Raw genomic sequence first — 18,969 nt, 5'->3', positions numbered from 1 at the left:
TTAGTCAATAAGTTTTAAAGTAGCTGTTTAAAGAGTTTGGTTGGCTTTAGCTAATGTTTTTAGGCTGCCCCCTATTTCTTCTATTTATTTATGTATTACGAATATTAACTTTAATGAGATATTACTTAATAGAAAAATATAGTCAGGAAAAAGCTCAGACTTCTCACAATTCCTTTTTCTAAAGATTAAACATATCAATGTATTCTTGAATTGGTTCAAAGGCTTTCATACTATGAATAGATTGCATTTAATTAAACTTTACATTAAAGAATTTTGTGACATTCATAAAAATATTTTTCTAGCATTAAAAATAGTTAAATTAACGTTGTTTAAACTGATTTGTGAACTAAGAGGAAATGTATGTTTATACACAGATTATTCCCAGGGATCGATTTACTGGGTAATAAGAACAACTCTATTGGTGGTTATGAAAACTCTAAAAATTTCTAAAAAGAAAACATAAAATAAAAATAGTTTAATATATCTTTAAAGGTATTTAACAAAAAATGATTTGCTTTGTCCAATCATACATCTTTGTAGCGTTAAATTCTGAAAAACATCCAGAACATATTACTGATATTGTAATGTATACTCATTTATATGTAAATAAAATAATCTGAGCACGATACGACACTTATTATTTGTCTGCATTTAATACAAAAATAGTCAGACACACATATGCACATATGCATGTAGTTTACCATATCATCTCATTGCACATGAGATGATATGGTAAACTACAAATTATAGTACAAGGATAAGACCATGGGCCATACGCTGTCTGTTTGCATGTTGCAGCATCATTGTGCATAGGTTAAACATGCAGGTGCAAAATATATTTTTTTATTCTTATTATTAGAGACCTCGGATACATATCTGTAAGATACAATGCTCTCTTTATTTGGGAAGGCTTTCTTCTTGCACACAAAGTAATTGGTATCTTTAAACCTGCACTTCATGTGAGCTGTCATTTTATACTCACCTCTAAGTGAACATACCCCTGCAGTGAGACCCTTGAAAGAAAATTGCTTCACTGATTTTTTTTTTTTTCTTCTGCAATGCTTCAAATACTTTGCATCCTCTCTGTGATTTTGTTTTTACCCATAGACTGTACTTCCTTGTTAGCTATGAAAATATACTAGGATTTCATCAACAACACATGAATATTATTTTTATTTTATATTATTTCAATAATTACTAATTACTAACTAGTTTAACTTGTGGCTATAATTATTTTCAAATTCTGTTAAGTAATATCATTGAAGCGCTAGTATCCAGGTGCTCAACAGAATCCTGATTTGTTGATTTGGATGACGCCATGTATTAAAATATGTACAGAACCTCATTCATGTCTGTATTTAACTGGCAGCAAAGGAGATAAGCTTTACAACACTAAAAAGGTTTTTCAAAAGATGTGTCTGTCTAAAAAACAAACAAAATGAGAGTTTTAAATGGGTGTAAAACACACATTTCTCCAACATAGGTGTGTCCGGTCCACGGCGTCATCCTTACTTGTGGGATATTCTCTTCCCCAACAGGAAATGGCAAAGAGCCCAGCAAAGCTGGTCACATGATCCCTCCTAGGCTCCGCCTACCCCAGTCATTCTCTTTGCCGTTGTACAGGCAACATCTCCACGGAGATGGCTTAGAGTTTTTTAGTGTTTAACTGTAGTTTTTTATTATTCAATCAAGAGTTTGTTATTTTGAAATAGTGCTGGTATGTACTATTTACTCAGAAACAGAAAAGAGATGAAGATTTCTGTTTGTATGAGGAAAATGATTTTAGCAACCGTAACTAAAATCCATGGCTGTTCCACACAGGACTGTTGTGAGCAATTAACTTCAGTTGGGGGAACAGTGTGCAGTCTCTTGCTGCTTGAGGTATGACACATTCTAACAAGACGATGTAATGCTGGAAGCTGTCATTTTCCCTATGGGATCCGGTAAGCCATGTTTATTACGATCGTAAATAAGGGCTTCACAAGGGCTTATTAAGACTGTAGACTTTTCTGGGCTAAATCGATTCATTATTAACACATATTTAGCCTTGAGGAATCATTTTATCTGGGTATTTTGATATAATAATATCGGCAGGCACTGTATTAGACACCTTATTTCTTAGGGGCTTTCCCAAAGCATAAGCAGAGCCTCATTTTCGCGCCGGTGTGGCGCACTTGTTTTTGAGAGGCATGGCATGCAGTCGCATGTGAGAGGAGCTCTGATACTTAGAAAAGACTTTCTGAAGGCGTCATTTGGTATCGTATTCCCCTTTGGGTTTGGTTGGGTCTCAGCAAAGCAGATACCAGGGACTGTAAAGGGGTTAAAGTTTTAAAACGGCTCCGGTTCCGTTATTTTAAGGGTTAAAGCTTCCAAATTTGGTGTGCAATACTTTTAAGGCTTTATGACACTGTGGTGAAAATTTGGTGAATTTTGAACAATTACTTCATGTTTTTTCGCAATTGCAGTAATAAAGTGTGTTCAGTTTAAAATTTAAAGTGACAGTAACGGTTTTATTTTAAAACGTTTTTTTTGTACTTTCTTATCAAGTTTATGCCTGTTTAACATGTCTGAACTACCAGATAGACTGTGTTCTGAATGTGGGGAAGCCAGGATTCCTATTCATTTAAATAAATGTGATTTATGTGATAATGACAATGATGCCCAAGATGATTCCTCAAGTGAGGGGAGTAAGCATGGTACTGCATCATTCCCTCCTTCGTCTACACGAGTCTTGCCCACTCAGGAGGCCCCTAGTACATCTAGTGCGCCAATACTCCTTACTATGCAACAATTAACGGCTGTAATGGATAATTCTGTCAAAAACATTTTAGCCAAAATGAACCCTTGTCAGCGTAAGCGTGGCTGCTCTGTTTTAGTTACTGAAGAGCATGACGACGCTGATATTAATATCTCTGAAGGGCCCCTAACCCAATCTGAGGGGGCCAGGGAGGTTTTGTCTGAGGGAGAAATTACTGATTCAGGGAATATTTCTCAACAGGCTGAACTTGATGTGATTGCATTTAAATTTAAGTTGGAACATCTCCGCATTTTGCTTAAGGAGGTATTATCCACTCTGGATGATTGTGAAAAGTTGGTCATCCCAGAGAAACTATGTAAAATGGACAAGTTCCTAGAGGTGCCGGGGCTCCCAGAAGCTTTTCCTATACCCAAGCGGGTGGCGGACATTGTTAATAAAGAATGGGAAAGGCCCGGTATTCCTTTCGTCCCTCCCCCCATATTTAAAAAATTGTTTCCTATGGTCGACCCCAGAAAGGACTTATGGCAGACAGTCCCCAAGGTCGAGGGAGCGGTTTCTACTTTAAACAAACGCACCACTATACCCATAGAGGATAGTTGTGCTTTCAAAGATCCTATGGATAAAAAATTAGAAGGTTTGCTTAAAAAGATGTTTGTTCAGCAGGGTTACCTTCTACAACCAATTTCATGCATTGTCCCTGTCACTACAGCCGCATGTTTCTGGTTTGATGAACTGATAAAGGCGCTCGATAGTGATTCTCCTCCTTATGAGGAGATTATGGACAGAATCAATGCTCTCAAATTGGCTAATTCTTTCACCCTAGACGCCACTTTGCAATTGGCTAGGTTAGCGGCTAAGAATTCTGGGTTTGCTATTGTGGCGCGCAGAGCGCTTTGGTTGAAATCTTGGTCGGCTGATGCGTCTTCCAAGAACAAGCTACTAAACATTCCTTTCAAGGGGAAAACGCTGTTTGGCCCTGACTTGAAAGAGATTATCTCTGATATCACTGGGGGTAAGGGCCACGCCCTTCCTCAGGATCGGCCTTTCAAGGCAAAAAATAGACCTAATTTTCGTCCCTTTCGTAAAAACGGACCAGCCCAAAGTGCTACGTCCTCTAAGCAAGAGGGTAATACTTCTCAAGCCAAGCCAGCTTGGAGACCAATGCAAGGCTGGAACAAGGGAAAGCAGGCCAAGAAACCTGCCACTGCTACCAAGACAGCATGAAATATTGGCCCCCGATCCGGGACCGGATCTGGTGGGGGGCAGACTCTCTCTCTTCGCTCAGGCTTGGGCAAGAGATGTTCTGGATCCTTGGGCGCTAGAAATAGTCTCCCAGGGTTATCTTCTGGAATTCAAGGGACTTCCCCCAAGGGGGAGGTTCCACAGGTCTCAGTTGTCTTCAGACCACATAAAAAGACAGGCGTTCTTACATTGTGTAGAAGACCTGTTAAAGATGGGAGTGATTCATCCTGTTCCATTAAGAGAACAAGGGATGGGGTTCTACTCCAATCTGTTCATAGTTCCCAAAAAAGAGGGAACGTTCAGACCAATCTTAGATCTCAAGATCTTAAACAAGTTTCTCAAGGTTCCATCGTTCAAGATGGAAACCATTCGAACTATTCTTCCTTCCATCCAGGAAGGTCAATTCATGACCACGGTGGATTTAAAGGATGCGTATCTACATATTCCTATCCACAAGGAACATCACATCGGTTCCTAAGGTTTGCATTCCTGGACAAACATTACCAGTTCGTGGCGCTTCCTTTCGGATTAGCCACTGCTCCAAGGATTTTCACAAAGGTACTAGGGTCCCTTCTAGCGGTGCTAAGACCAAGGGGCGTTGCAGTAGTACCTTACCTGGACGACATTCTGATTCAAGCGTCGTCCCTTACTCAAGCAAAGGCTCACACGGACATCGTCCTGGCCTTTCTCAGATCTCACGGCTGGAAAGTGAACGTGGAAAAGAGTTCTCTATCCCCGTCAACAAGGGTTCCCTTCTTGGGAACAATTATAGACTCCTTAGAAATGAGGATTTTTCTAACAGAGGCCAGAAAAACAAAACTTCTAGACTCTTGTCGGATACTTCATTCCGTTCCTCTTCCTTCCATAGCTCAGTGCATGGAAGTGATCGGGTTGATGGTAGCGGCAATGGACATAGTTCCTTTTGCGCGCATTCATCTAAGACCATTACAACTGTGCATGCTCAGTCAGTGGAATGGGGACTATACAGACTTGTCTCCAAAGATACAAGTAAATCAGAGGACCAGAGACTCACTCCGTTGGTGGCTGTCCCTGGACAATCTGTCACAAGGGATGACATTCCGCAGACCAGAGTGGGTCATTGTCACGACCGACGCCAGTCTGATGGGCTGGGGCGCGGTCTGGGGATCCCTGAAAGCTCAGGGTCTTTGGTCTCGGGAAGAATCTCTTCTACCGATAAATATTCTGGAACTGAGAGCGATATTCAATGCTCTCAAGGCTTGGCCTCAGCTAGTGAGGACCAAGTTCATACGGTTTCAATCAGACAACATGACGACTGTTGCGTACATCAACCATCAGGGGGGAACAAGGAGTTCCCTAGCGATGGAAGAAGTGACCAAAATCATTCTATGGGCGGAGTCTCACTCCTGCCACCTGTCTGCTATCCACATCCCAGGAGTGGAAAATTGGGAAGCGGATTTTCTGAGTCGTCAGACATTGCATCCGGGGGAGTGGGAACTCCATCCGGAAATCTTTGCCCAAGTCACTCAGCTGTGGGGCATTCCAGACATGGATCTAATGGCCTCTCGTCAGAACTTCAAAGTTCCCTGCTACGGGTCCAGATCCAGGGATCCCAAGGCGGCTCTAGTGGATGCACTAGTAGCACCTTGGACCTTCAAACTAGCTTATGTGTTCCCGCCGTTTCCTCTCATCCCCAGGCTGGTAGCCAGGATCAATCAGGAGAGGGCGTCGGTGATCTTGATAGCTCCTGCGTGGCCACGCAGGACTTGGTATGCAGATCTGGTGAATATGTCATCGGCTCCACCTTGGAGGCTACCTTTGAGACGAGACCTTCTTGTTCAGGGTCCGTTCGAACATCCGAATCTGGTTTCACTCAAGCTGACTGCTTGGAGATTGAACGCTTGATTTTATCGAAGCGAGGATTCTCAGATTCTGTTATCGATACTCTTGTTCAGGCCAGAAAGCCTGTAACTCGAAAGATTTACCACAAGATTTGGAAAAAATATATCTGTTGGTGTGAATCTAAAGGATTCCCTTGGGACAAGGTTAAGATTCCTAGGATTCTATCCTTCCTTCAAGAAGGATTGGAAAAAGGATTATCTGCAAGTTCCCTGAAGGGACAGATTTCCGCCTTATCGGTGTTACTTCACAAAAAGCTGGCAGCTGTGCCAGATGTTCAAGCCTTTGTTCAGGCTCTGGTTAGAATCAAGCCTGTTTACAAACCTTTGACTCCTCCTTGGAGTCTCAATTTAGTTCTTTCAGTTCTTCAGGGGGTTCCGTTTGAACCCTTGCATTCCGTTGATATTAAATTATTATCTTGGAAAGTTTTGTTTTTGGTTGCAATTTCTTCTGCTAGAAGAGTTTCAGAATTATCTGCTCTGCAGTGTTCTCCTCCTTATCTGGTGTTCCATGCAGATAAGGTGGTTTTGCGTACTAAACCTGGTTTTCTTCCGAAAGTTGTTTCTAACAAAAACATTAACCAGGAGATTATCGTACCTTCTCTGTGTCCGAAACCAGTTTCAAAGAAGGAACGTTTGTTGCACAATTTGGATGTTGTTCGCGCTCTAAAATTCTATTTAGATGCTACAAAGGATTTTAGACAAACATCTTCCTTGTTTGTTGTTTATTCCGGTAAAAGGAGAGGTCAAAAAGCAACTTCTGCCTCTCTCTCTTTTTGGATTAAAAGCATCATCAGATTGTCTTACGAGACTGCCGGACGGCAGCCTCCCGAAAGAATCACAGCTCATTCCACTAGGGCTGTGGCTTCCACATGGGCCTTCAAGAACGAGGCTTCTGTTGATCAGATATGTAGGGCAGCGACTTGGTCTTCACTGCACACTTTTACAAAATTTTACAAGTTTGATACTTTTGCTTCTTCTGAGGCTATTTTTGGGAGAAAGGTTTTGCAAGCCGTGGTGCCTTCCATTTAGGTGACCTGATTTGCTCCCTCCCTTCATCCGTGTCCTAAAGCTTTGGTATTGGTTCCCACAAGTAAGGATGACGCCGTGGACCGGACACACCTATGTTGGAGAAAACAGAATTTATGTTTACCTGATAAATTACTTTCTCCAACGGTGTGTCCGGTCCACGGCCCGCCCTGGTTTTTTTTTTTTTAATCAGGTCTGATATTTTATTTTCTTTAACTACAGTCACCACGGTAGCATATGGTTTCTCCTATGCAAATATTCCTCCTTAACGTCGGTCGAATGACTGGGGTAGGCGGAGCCTAGGAGGGATCATGTGACCAGCTTTGCTGGGCTCTTTGCCATTTCCTGTTGGGGAAGAGAATATCCCACAAGTAAGGATGACGCCGTGGACCGGACACACCGTTGGAGAAAGTAATTTATCAGGTAAACATAAATTCTGTTTTTTATTTACAGGTGATTTGTAATACAGCAATTTCTGATGCACATATAAAAAATTACTTTAATGTCCCTCTAATACCCTTTTATATTAGAGTATAGCAAAGCTGTTGGAAATTCAACTAAAATGTGTAAGAGCTTATTTTGTTTGTTTGTTGTCCTAAACCCACCTTTTTCATTTATATAATTTATACATCCCTCCTACTCCTATTAATTATCTTTGCTGTTCAGTCAAAAATATAATGAACTATTCTTATTCACATGGTAAAAAGTCCATAATTAAAAGTGTTAAATAACCCTTGGAAGTGTTAGTCAAGTTAACTTCCATAAAAAAGGACACCATTAGATTTGTTGTTTTAGCAGTGGTATAATGACCATATATACTTATTTCTCAGTCTCTTTATTAGAATACAACCATAAAATATAGGATATTTGCATGCAGTATCAAAAAACTGAATAAAGGGGGGAAGCTTCCGGGTGGCAACCAAGATGGCCGCTTATCTCAGAGTCTGAGAGGTTGAGCAAATATATCGGCTGTATATCGCTCAGAAAAATCATCATCAATTACTGTTTCATTGGCCTCTACAATAAGTGCCAACCCTCTATTTGTGAATATTTCTTGATCTCCTTAGCTCTGAGGTACCGAGAGTGAGAGGAATACAGCTGCGGCCTTTATTGGGACCAACCACTTCCTAACCCCCCTCTCAGTAATCGGGGTAAAACAGCAAAAGGTATCCTGCTACAACGTACATGAGAATCTCAAGCTTACAATTACATTTAACCCTTGAGGATAACACTCCTGGAAACATCATAGAGGAGGGGGAACTCAAAGATACACTGAACCCTGTAATCAGTGCTAAATATGGCAGCTGCAGTGAAAAGATGGGAAGCGGCAGTGCTAGAGATGCTCAATAATCAGTTTCAGGCACTATAACATGAACTGTCTTTAGTCTTGATCGACGCATATAAATGTCCCTTCCTTGGGCCAGATCGACAGCACGTATCAACCTGGGATACAACTAACGGACCCTACTTTACTGACACACCAGAGAAGACTGAGTGGACCCATTTTATTTTAGAACAGACCAGTACAGACGACCCTGACACCCTGTCTACAAATGTACTTACCACAATTCTGTTGCAAAATAGGACATCCAGCTACGAGCCCCAAATACATGTAGAGCCTGAAAATGTTGTAGCATATGTTGAAGTCCTCTCTACGCTGGATACACCACCAATGTGACCTAGCTATGTTGCAAAAGAAGGATTATGACTACTAAGTGAACCGAGTGAGTTGAGAGTCGAGAAGGCGCCTTCGGCACGAAACTCACAGGCCGCTACCTGTGAACCCATGTAATCCTACTAAGAATGATACCATTGAACTCAATAGCACCGTTCGACTTGATATACAGCTTCACAGGGAATCCTTGTTGCTAATCCCAACTTCTTGGTCACTGATAGTTATGACTAGTTTCCTAGATGGTGGACCAATGCCTGCAGAGACCTTTTGCCAAATACATTGTTTAGGTATAGGTTAATCTCCACTAAGACAGCTATATTACTTAACAGTACTTAATGAACATGGCTCCTGACATAAACAGGTTCTATTATCTAAGTCGATATATGTTTTCATATATATTTAACAGTTTGATATATAAATACAGTGTTTTATCTCTTGTGAAGATTCCCATAGGACATATATAATATCACTAGTTCCCCATTATATATAAGTTATGACCTTCTATTTGTTCAAAGCACAACTCTTACTTGAAGTATATGGGGAGTGGAGCGATTTATAGCAGACATGTAGTTAACATATCAGCCACCATGGTATATTACGATAGGGATATTAACAATCTTCTGAAGCCACCCTCACCTCCAAATTGGGAGATATAGTCTCTATACTTGTCATATCTGTACAATAGTTAAATGGTAATGGCTACTGCATGATATATAATAGAGGGCTTTCGGCGGCCAAGGCAGCAAATCCTTTACAAACCATGTACTATCTATCTATAGTTTTCTTTCATCATATAGAGGTAGTGGCTCAACATTTACTCAGACTCTGCTCAAGTGGACATCTTGACTATTTTTGGCACTTAGAATGTCACCTAATACCCCCTCTAACTCAACCTCAAGGGTTCTAATATTATGGCTATTATTAGCTCACATAACCTTATAAGTTACCCTATACTAGTTTGTTTCCACACCAAAATGTTTGTTACACATAGTATAAAGAAATCCAAAGTTTTGAAGGGATTATAAGGGATTATATTGATGACCATATTCGTGTAAACAAGATTATGAGTTCTAATCAGCATGGATTTAGGAGAAATAGATCATGTCAAACTAATCTAATTAGATTCTACAAGGAAGTAAGTAAAAATATAGATAAACGGGAATCAGTTGATGTGATATACTTAGATTTTGCAATTGATTTTGATACTGTGCCACATGAGAGATTAATGCACAAAATTAAGGGACTGGGGATAGCTGAAAATGTTAGCTCATGGATAACTAACTGGATAAAAGATAGGGAGCAACGAGTAGTAGTAAATGGATCGTACTCAGATTGGACAAAGGTAATCAGTGGCGTCCCCCAGGGATCAGTACTGGGCCCTATTCTTTTTAATATTTTTATAAATGACTTGGAGTAAGGCTTAAATAGCGACATCTCTATTTTTGCAGATGAAGTTAAGTAAGGTCATTAGGTCAGAGCAGGACAAACTCTAATTACAAAGGGATTTTCAAAAATTAGAACTATGGGCAAGTAAATGGAAAATGAGATTTAATACGGAAAAATGCAAGGTTCTACATTTTGGAAGTAAAAATAAGCAGGCAACATATTTTTTAAATGGGACAAGACTTAGCCAAACACAGGAGGAAAGGGATTTGGGAGTAGTAATAGATAACAAGCTAAAGATGGGTGCACAATGCAGGGCAGTGGCTTCAAAGGCTATTAAGATAAGATACTAGCATGTATTAAAAGAGGCATTGATTCAAGGGAGGAAAGCATAATTCTGTCACTATATAAAGCCCTGGTAAGACCTCACCTTGAGTTTGGAGTGTAGTTCTGGGGACCGATCGCTAAAAAGGATATTGCAGAACTAGAAAAAGTTCAGAGAAGGGCCACAAAGCTAATAAGGGGATTGGAGAAATTAACCTATGAGGAGAGGCTAGCCAAACTGGGTCTGTTTTCTTTAGAAAAAAGGCGCTTGAGAGGTGACATGATTACTTTATATCAATATATTCAATATACAGAGATGGCAGAAGCTCTGCTTATTCCAAGAAAATTGTTTCTGACAAGAGGTCATAATTTAAGGTTGGAGGAAAGGAGATTTAATCTCTTGCAACGGAAATGTTTTTTCACTGTAAGAGCAATAAAATTGTGGAACTCATTACCAAAGGAGGTAGTGAATGCCAATACCATAGATACGTTTAAAAATAGTCTGGATACATTTCTGTATATAAACAAAATTCATGGATATGATTGCTAGTATTAAATGGGTCACCTTTTAGTGGGGTTATTTAAGCTTAACTGGAGCTTTTTGTAAGTATTTTAGATTTGTATATGTTGAACTCGATGGACTTCAGTCTTTTTTCAACCTTATCTACTATGTATGTTATATTCCTTTTGCTGATGTTTATAGCTGACTAAGGGTCTATGAGGGACCCTATATGTTCAATACTTTTTACGTGCCCCTGACCAATCCCCTTATTATAATTAATGTTCTTGGTCCAAGAGTGGCCAGTATTTTTTCATATGGGGATCTACCATCTCTAAGTTTTGACAGTTGAAAATAAGGGTAAGCTATCTATACATTATCATTAAAAAACTGAGGTCCACTGGATGTGACCCATGAGTGGTCACTTTTGTGTCAAGGTACCTTCTATTAGCTTGGCTGCTCAATTTTCTTATGAGGTCCAAGAGTGACCTTCTGTGTGTTCTAGAAGGTTTAGACTATATATAGCACAGTATTCCTAGGTTGGTTACCGCAAATATTCCTTTGCTCTTCCCTTATTTTGTTGATGGTAATAGGCTTATATTACATGTTTGACTAATGTGGAGGATGTCAACTGTATAATATTATTATGTAACTGCATTTTTTTCTTTTGTTATGATATGTGCTTGAATCAAACCTCAATAAAAAAACAACAACAAAAAAACTGAATAAAATCAGAAAAAACAGCTTCTATAGGCTTAAGTGGCAAGTATTTAGTGTGACCTCCCCTTAGACTTGAGCAATAGCAGGAACCTGGCTCTTAAAAAACTGAATGGAATGGAACCCTTATTAATGTCATTGCTAACACCTGTGTTTGTCCTACTTTTTCATGTCAAAATGAATGCTGTGAAAAAGGTCTATTACGTCAGGTTTTTGCAAGACATGCTTGAGTATGTGGTATGAGTTTAATTCATTGGAAGCTTGCTAGTAAGATTGACTTTCAATCATATCAATCATATCATTCCATTCAAAATGCCAAAGATCACAGGCAGAAATACAATCATACTTTTTCATCAGCAAGGCCACTCTTGAAGGGAAATAAGCAAACAAACTGGATACTCAAGATATGGTATTCAAGCTGTTATAAAGAAATTTGAAGAATTAGGAGAGGTCAAGAACAAAAAAAAGTCCTGGAAGGCCAAGTAAACTTTCAAAATCTGATGAGAAGTTTCTCAGGTTTCTTCTTTGAGAGACCGTAAGAAGTCCAGCAAGGACCTGGCTCAGCATCTGACAGCTTCATCAGGATTACAAGTTGATCCTTCTACAGTCAGAAGAAACTTGATCAGCAATGGTCTTTCTCTTGTTAAGTGTATCCAGTCCACGGATCATCCATTACTTATGGAATATATTCTCCTTCCCAACAGGAAGCTGCAAGAGTCCACCCACAGCAAAGCTGCTATATAGCTCCTCCCCTAACTGCCATAATCAGTCATTCTCTTGCAAGCCTCAACATAGATAGGAGGTCGTGAGAGTCTGTGGTGCTTTCTACTTAGTTTATTCTTCAATCAAAAGTTTGTTATTTTTAAATGGCACCGGAGTGTGCTGTTTATCTCAGGCAGTATTTGGAAGAAGAATCTGCCTGCGTTTTTCTATGATCTTAGCAGACGTAACTAAGATCCATTTGCTGTTCTCACACATTCTGAGGAGTGAGGTACTTCAGAGGGGGAATGGCGTGCAGGTTTTCCTGCAGATAAGGTATGTGCAGTAAAATATTTTTCTAGGAATGGAATTGACTAAGAAAATACTGCTGATACCGAAGTAATGTAAGTAAAGCCTTAAATGCAGCGATAGCGACTGGTATCAGGCTTATTAATAGAGATACATACTCTTATAAAAATGTGTTTTAAAACGTTTGCTGGCATGTTTAATCGTTTTTTAACATATGTTTGGTGATAAAACTTATTGGGGCCTAAGTTTTTTCCACATGGCTGGCTTAAATTTTGCATAGAAACAGTTAACTGAAGCTTCCCACTGTTGGCTGTGGCAGTTTGTTGTGTCTGTTTTTAAAAACGTCTATGTCGTTTTTTTTTTTTTATCTGTTTTTTGCATTAAGGGGTTAATCATCCATTTGCAAGTGGGTGCAATGCTCTGTTACCTTATTACATGTACTGTAAAAATTTCGTTTGTTTTACTGCCTTTTTTTTTTTTTCACTGTTTTTCAAATTTTGACAAAATTTGTTTCTCTTAAGGACACAGTAACGTTTTATATAATTGCTTGTTAACTTGATTTAAAGTGTTTTCCAAGCTTACTAGTCTCATTATTAGTCTGTTCTAACATGTCTAACATAGAGGAAGCTCTGTGTTCATTATGTTTTAAAGCCATGGTGCAACCCCATCTTAGAATGTGTACCAGATGTACTGATTTCATGTTAAACAATAAAGATCATTTTTTGTCTTTAAAAACATTATCACCAGAGGATTCTGTCGTGGGGGTAGTTATGCCGACTAACTCTCCCCACGTGTCAGACCTTTTGACTCCCGCTTTAGGGACTCACGCTCAAATGGCGCCAAGTACATCAAGGGCACCCATAGCGTTTCTTTTACCAGGGGATTCTGTCGAGGGGAAAGTTATGCCGACTAACTCTCCCCACGTGTCAGACCCTTCGACTCCCGCTTCAGGGACTCACGCTCAAATGGCGCCAAGTACATCAAGGGCGCCCATAGCGTTTATTTTACAAGACATGGCAAAGGTGGTGAATAATATTCTGGCAGCAGTATTAGTCAGACTACCTGAAATTAAAGGAAAGCAGTTAGCTCTGGGGGTAGATACAGAGCATGCAGACGCTTTAAGAACCATGTATGATACTACCTCACAATATGCTTAGTCTGTGGGTGATTTTTTTTTTTGACTCAGGGAAGATGATTTAACCTGATTCTGATATTTCTACATTTAAAATTTATGCTTGAGAACCTCCACTTGTTGCTCAGGGAGGCTTTGGCTGCTCTGAATGAATGTGTACAATCGCAGGGCCAGAGAAATTGTGTAGACTGGATAAATAATATGCAGTGCCGGTGTGTACTGATGTTTTTCCAATACCTAAAGAGGTTTACTACATTTTTTTTATTTTTTTTTTAATAAGGAATGGGATAGACCAGGTGTGCCGTTCTCTTCCCCTCCTATTTTTTAGAAGAATGTTTTCTAATAGTTACCACCACACGGGACTTCTGGCAGACAGTTCCTAAGGTGGAGAGAAGAGTTTCTACTCTAGCTAAGCGTACCACTACCTCTGACGAGGACAGTTGTGCTTTTTAGATCCAATGGATAAAAAATGTTTATTCAACAGGGTTTTATCCTGCAGCCCCTTGCATACATTGCTTCTGTCACTGCTGCTGCGGCGTTCTGGGTTGAGTCTCTTGATGAGGCTTTACAGTTAAGCGACTCCATTGGATGAATATATTTGACAAGCTTATGCTAGCCAATTCCTTTGTTTTCTGATGCCTTGTTCATTTGACTAGACTAACGGCTAAGAATTCTGTTTTTTTTACTATACTGGCGCGCAGAGCGCTATGGCTTATATCATGGTCAGCTGTCGTGACTTTAATAAATAAGCTACTTAACTTCCCTTCAAGGGGCAGACCCTATTCGGGCCTGGTTTGAAGGAGATTATTGCTTATATCACTGGAGGAAAAGGTCATGCCCTTCCTCAGGATAGGTCCAAATCAAGGGCCAAAAAAAAAAAAAAAAGTCTAATTTTCGTGCCTTTTAAAAACTTCAGGGCAGGTGTGGCATCCTCTTCCTCTAAGGCAAAACAAGAGGGAATTTTTGCTCAGTCCAAGGCGGTCTGGAGACAATCAGACCTGGAACAAAGATAAGCAGGCCAAGGAGCCTGCTGCTGCCTCTAAGGCAGCATGAAGGAACGGACCCCTATCCGGTAACGGATCCTATAGGGGGCAGACTTTCATTCTTCGCCCAGGCGTGGGCAAGAGATGCCCAGGATCCCTAGGCATTGGAATTTATATCCCAGAGATATCTTCTGGATTTCAAAGATTCCCCCCCAAAAAAAGGGGAGATTTCGCCTTTCACAATTATCTGCAAACCAGATAAAGAAGGAGGCATTCTTACATTGTGTATGAGATCCATCCAGTTCCAAGAGAGGAACAGGGACAGAGTTTTTACTCAAATCTGTTTGTGGTTCCCAAGGAGAGGGAACCTTCAGACCTATTTTGGATCTAAAGATCTTAAACAAATTCCTCAGAATTCCGTCATTTAAGATGGAAACTATTCGTACCATCTTAACTATGATCCAGGAGAGTCAATAGAGGACTACAATGGATTTGAAGGATGCTTATCCTCACATTGTGATGCATAAAGATCACCATCGTTTTTCAGGTTTGCCTTTCTAGACAGGCATTACCAGTTTGTAGCTCTTTCCTTTGGGATATCTACAGCCCCAAGAATCTTTATGGAGGTTCTGGGGTCGCTTTGGCGGTCCTTAGACCGCGGGGCATAGAAGTGGCCCCTTATTTAGACGACATCCTGATACAGGCGTCAAACATCCAAATTGCCCAGTCTCATACGGACGTAGTACTGGCATTTCTGAGATCACATGGGTGGAAAGTGAACAAGGAAAGAGTTCTCTATCCCCAATCTCAAGGGTTTCCCTCCTAGGGACTCTGATAGATTCTGTAGAAATGAAAATTTACCTGACGGAGTCCAGGTTGTCAAAGTTTCTAAATTTCTGCCGTGTTTTTTCATCCCATCCGCGCCCTTCAGTGGCTCAGTACATGAATGAAATCGGCTTAATGGTAGCGGCAAGGGACATAGTACGTTTGCACGTCTACATTTCAGACCGCTGCAACTATGCATGCTCAGTCAGAGGAACAGGGATTACACAGATTTGTCCCCCTGTTAAACCTGGACCAAGAGACCAGAGATTCTCTTCTCTGGTGACTATGTCGGGTCCATCTGTCCAATGGTATGACCTTCCGCAGGTCAGATGGGACAATTGTTACAATAGATGCCAGCCTTTTAGGTTGGGATGCAGTCTGGAACTCCCTGAAGGCTCAGGGATAGTGGACTTAGGAGGAGACCCTCCTTCTAATAAATATTCTGGAACTGGGAGTGATATTCCATGCTCTTCAGACTTGGCCTCAGTTAGCAACTCTGAGGTACATCATACTCAGTCGGACAATATACACGACTGTGGCTTACATCAGCCATCAAGGGGGAACAGAAGTTCCCTAGCGATGTTAGAAGTCTTACAATAATTCACTGGACAGAGACTCACTCTTGTCTATCAGCTATCCATATCCCAGGTGTTGAGAACTGGGAGGTGGATTTTCTAAGTCGTCAGACTTTTCTTCCGGGGGAGTGGGATTTCCTCCGGAGGTCAAGACCAAGCAGGAGAGGGCTTTGGTGTTTTTGACAGCGCCTGCGTAGCCACGCAGGACCTGGTATGCAGATCTGGTGGACATGTCATCCTTTCCATCACGGTCTCTGCTTCTGAGACAGGTCCCTCTACCTCAGGGTCCTTTCAACCATCTAAATAGAATCAATCTGAGATGGACTGCCTGGAGACTGAACGCTTGATGTTATCAAAGCATGGCTTCTCCGAGTCAGTCATTGATACCTTAATACAGACATGAAAGCCTGTCTCTAGGAAAATTGAACATAGATATGGTGTAAATATCTGATTGTTATGAATCCAAGGGTTACTCATGGAGTAAAGTCTGGATTCCCAGGATATTATCTTTTCTCCAAGATGTTTTTGAGAAAAGGGTTGTCAGCTAATTCCTTAAAAGGGGACAGATTTTTACTCTCTCTATTTCTTTGCACAAGCGTCTGGCAGGTATTCTAGACGTTCAGGCATTTGGTCAGGCTTTGGTTAGATCCAAGCCTGTGTTTAAAACTGTTGCTCCGCCATGGAGCTTAAACCTGATTCTTAAGGTTCTTCAAGAAGTTCCGTTTGAACCTTTTTTGTTCCATAGATATCAATCTTTATCTTGGAAAGTTCCTTTTGGGTAGCTAATTCCTCGACTCGTAGAGTCTCCAAGTTATCTGTGTTACAATGTGATTCTCCTTATCTGGTCCTTCGTACGGATAAGGTAGTCCTGCGTACCAACCTGGGTTTTTTCCTAAGGTGGTATCTAACAAGTACATCACTCAAGAGATAGTTGTTCCATGCTTGTATCCTAATCCTTCCTCAAAGAAGGAACGTCTATTACACAATATTGGATGTGGTTTGTGCTTTAAAGTTTTACTTACAAGCTACTACAGTTTTCATCAAACGTTCACCTTGTTTGTTGTCTATTCTGGACAGAGGAGAGGTCAAAAGACTTCAGCAGCCTCTCTGTCTTTTTGGTTAAAAAGCATAATTCATTTAGCTTATGAGACTGCTGGACAGCAGCCTCCTGAAGGGATTACAGCTCATTCTACTAGAGCTGTGGTTTTCACTTGGGCCTTTTTTAAATGTGGCTTCTGTTGAGCAGATTTACAAGACGGAGTCTTGGTCTGCGCTTCATACTTTTCAAATTTAACAAATTTGATACCTTGCTTCTTCGGAGGCTATTTTTGGGAGAAAGGGTTTTTTACAGGCAGTGGTAACTTCCGTTTAAGTACCTGCCTTGTCCCTCCCATCATCCGTGTACTTTAGCTTTGGTATTGGTATTCCATAAGTAATGGATGATCCGTGGACTGGATACACTTAACAAGAGAAAACATAATTTATGCTTACCTGATAAATTTATTTCTCTTGTAGTGTATCCAGTCCACGGCCCGCCCTGTCACTTTAAGGCAGGTAATTTTTTTCATTTGAACTACAGTCACCACTGCACCCTATGGTTTTTCCTTTCTCTGCATGTTTTCGGTCGAATGACTGATTATGGCAGTTAGGGGAGGAGGTATATAGCAGCTTTGCTGTGGGTGGACTCTTGCAGCTTCCTGTTGGGAAGGAGAATATATTCCATAAGTAAAGGATGATCCGTGGACTGGATACACTACAAGAGAAATAAATTTATCAGGTAAGCATAAATTATGTTTTGTAGAAGGGTAGCAGCCAAGAAACCAATTTTTTGGAAGGGTAATAGGGTGGAAAGGCTAAAATATGCTAAAGCTCACAAAGATTGGAACGAAGATCAGTGAAAAAGAGTATTATGGAGTGACAAATCCAAGTTTGAAATTTTTGGGTCCAATTGTCGACAATATGTAATAAGAAGAGTTGGAGAGAGATGGAAGAAAGAGTGTTTGTGTCCTTCAGTGAAACATGGTGGAGGGTGTGTTCTGGCGATATTGTCCGAATTGATGGGATCATGAATGCTGAAAAGTACAAACAGGTTTTAATTCATCATGCCAGTTTTATTTTTCAGCATGATAACGTTCCCAAGCACACTGCTAATGCAGTGAAATCATATTTGAAGAGAAAAACAGCTGATAAAACACTGAGCGTCATGGACTGTCCTCCACAGAGTCCAGACCTGATTATTATAGAGGCAGTAAGGGATCACCTGGACAGAGTGCTGAAAGAATCCTGGTATATTATAACAGAAGATTACTTTAGAAAACTCCAGGACAGTCTCCCCTAAAGAGTTCAAGAGGTGCTTAGTGCCAAGGGAGGTCACATTAAATACTGACTTTTGCCTGAAGATGCTATTTTGTTCTGAAAATTGCGTTTTTTAATATTTTGTGTGCATATTTCCTGTATTTTCTGTTTTGTATCTTAATAAAGAGACCGGACAATAAATATGGATGGTCATTAAAACATTGCAAAAACAACAAATCTAATGGGGGTTTAAGACTTTTGCACAGTACTGTATGTATGTGTGTATATATATATATATATATATATATATATATATTAAAACAATATGTATATGTGTTGATATATGTATCTGCACTCCCACTTCATATAGGATGACAACCAGGGTGCTAGGTTAAAACAATCTGTATACATTCAATGAGGGACTGCACTTGCTGGATTTAGATTAAAAACACTCCTTGTGTTTTAATAGGACATGATAAACATGATGACATTTCTAGGTATGCAGAAATGTATCACTCACAGGTGTGGAAAAGTGAAATAACCTTTATTAGGTAGACAGCAACGTTTCGGGGCACCTGCCCCTTTGTCAAGGAGCAAAACGTTGCTTTCTACCTAATAAAGGTTATTTCACTTTTCCACACCTGAGA

At 40.3% G+C, this 18,969-nt stretch overlaps 1 protein-coding gene across 1 annotated transcript in view; it reads left to right on the top strand.

Annotated features, from left to right (window-relative positions):
• RFX3 (regulatory factor X3) overlaps positions 1 to 18,969 on the top strand; it is a 445,346-nt gene that overhangs the window by 249 nt on the left and 426,128 nt on the right. The window lies entirely within an intron of this gene.

This window comes from Bombina bombina, chromosome 2 (genome assembly GCF_027579735.1).
Source record: "Bombina bombina isolate aBomBom1 chromosome 2, aBomBom1.pri, whole genome shotgun sequence".
Lineage (NCBI taxonomy): Eukaryota > Metazoa > Chordata > Amphibia > Anura > Bombinatoridae > Bombina > Bombina bombina.
The sequence above is the reverse complement of the archived record's forward strand: the minus strand, read 5'-3'. Positions and strand labels throughout refer to the sequence as shown.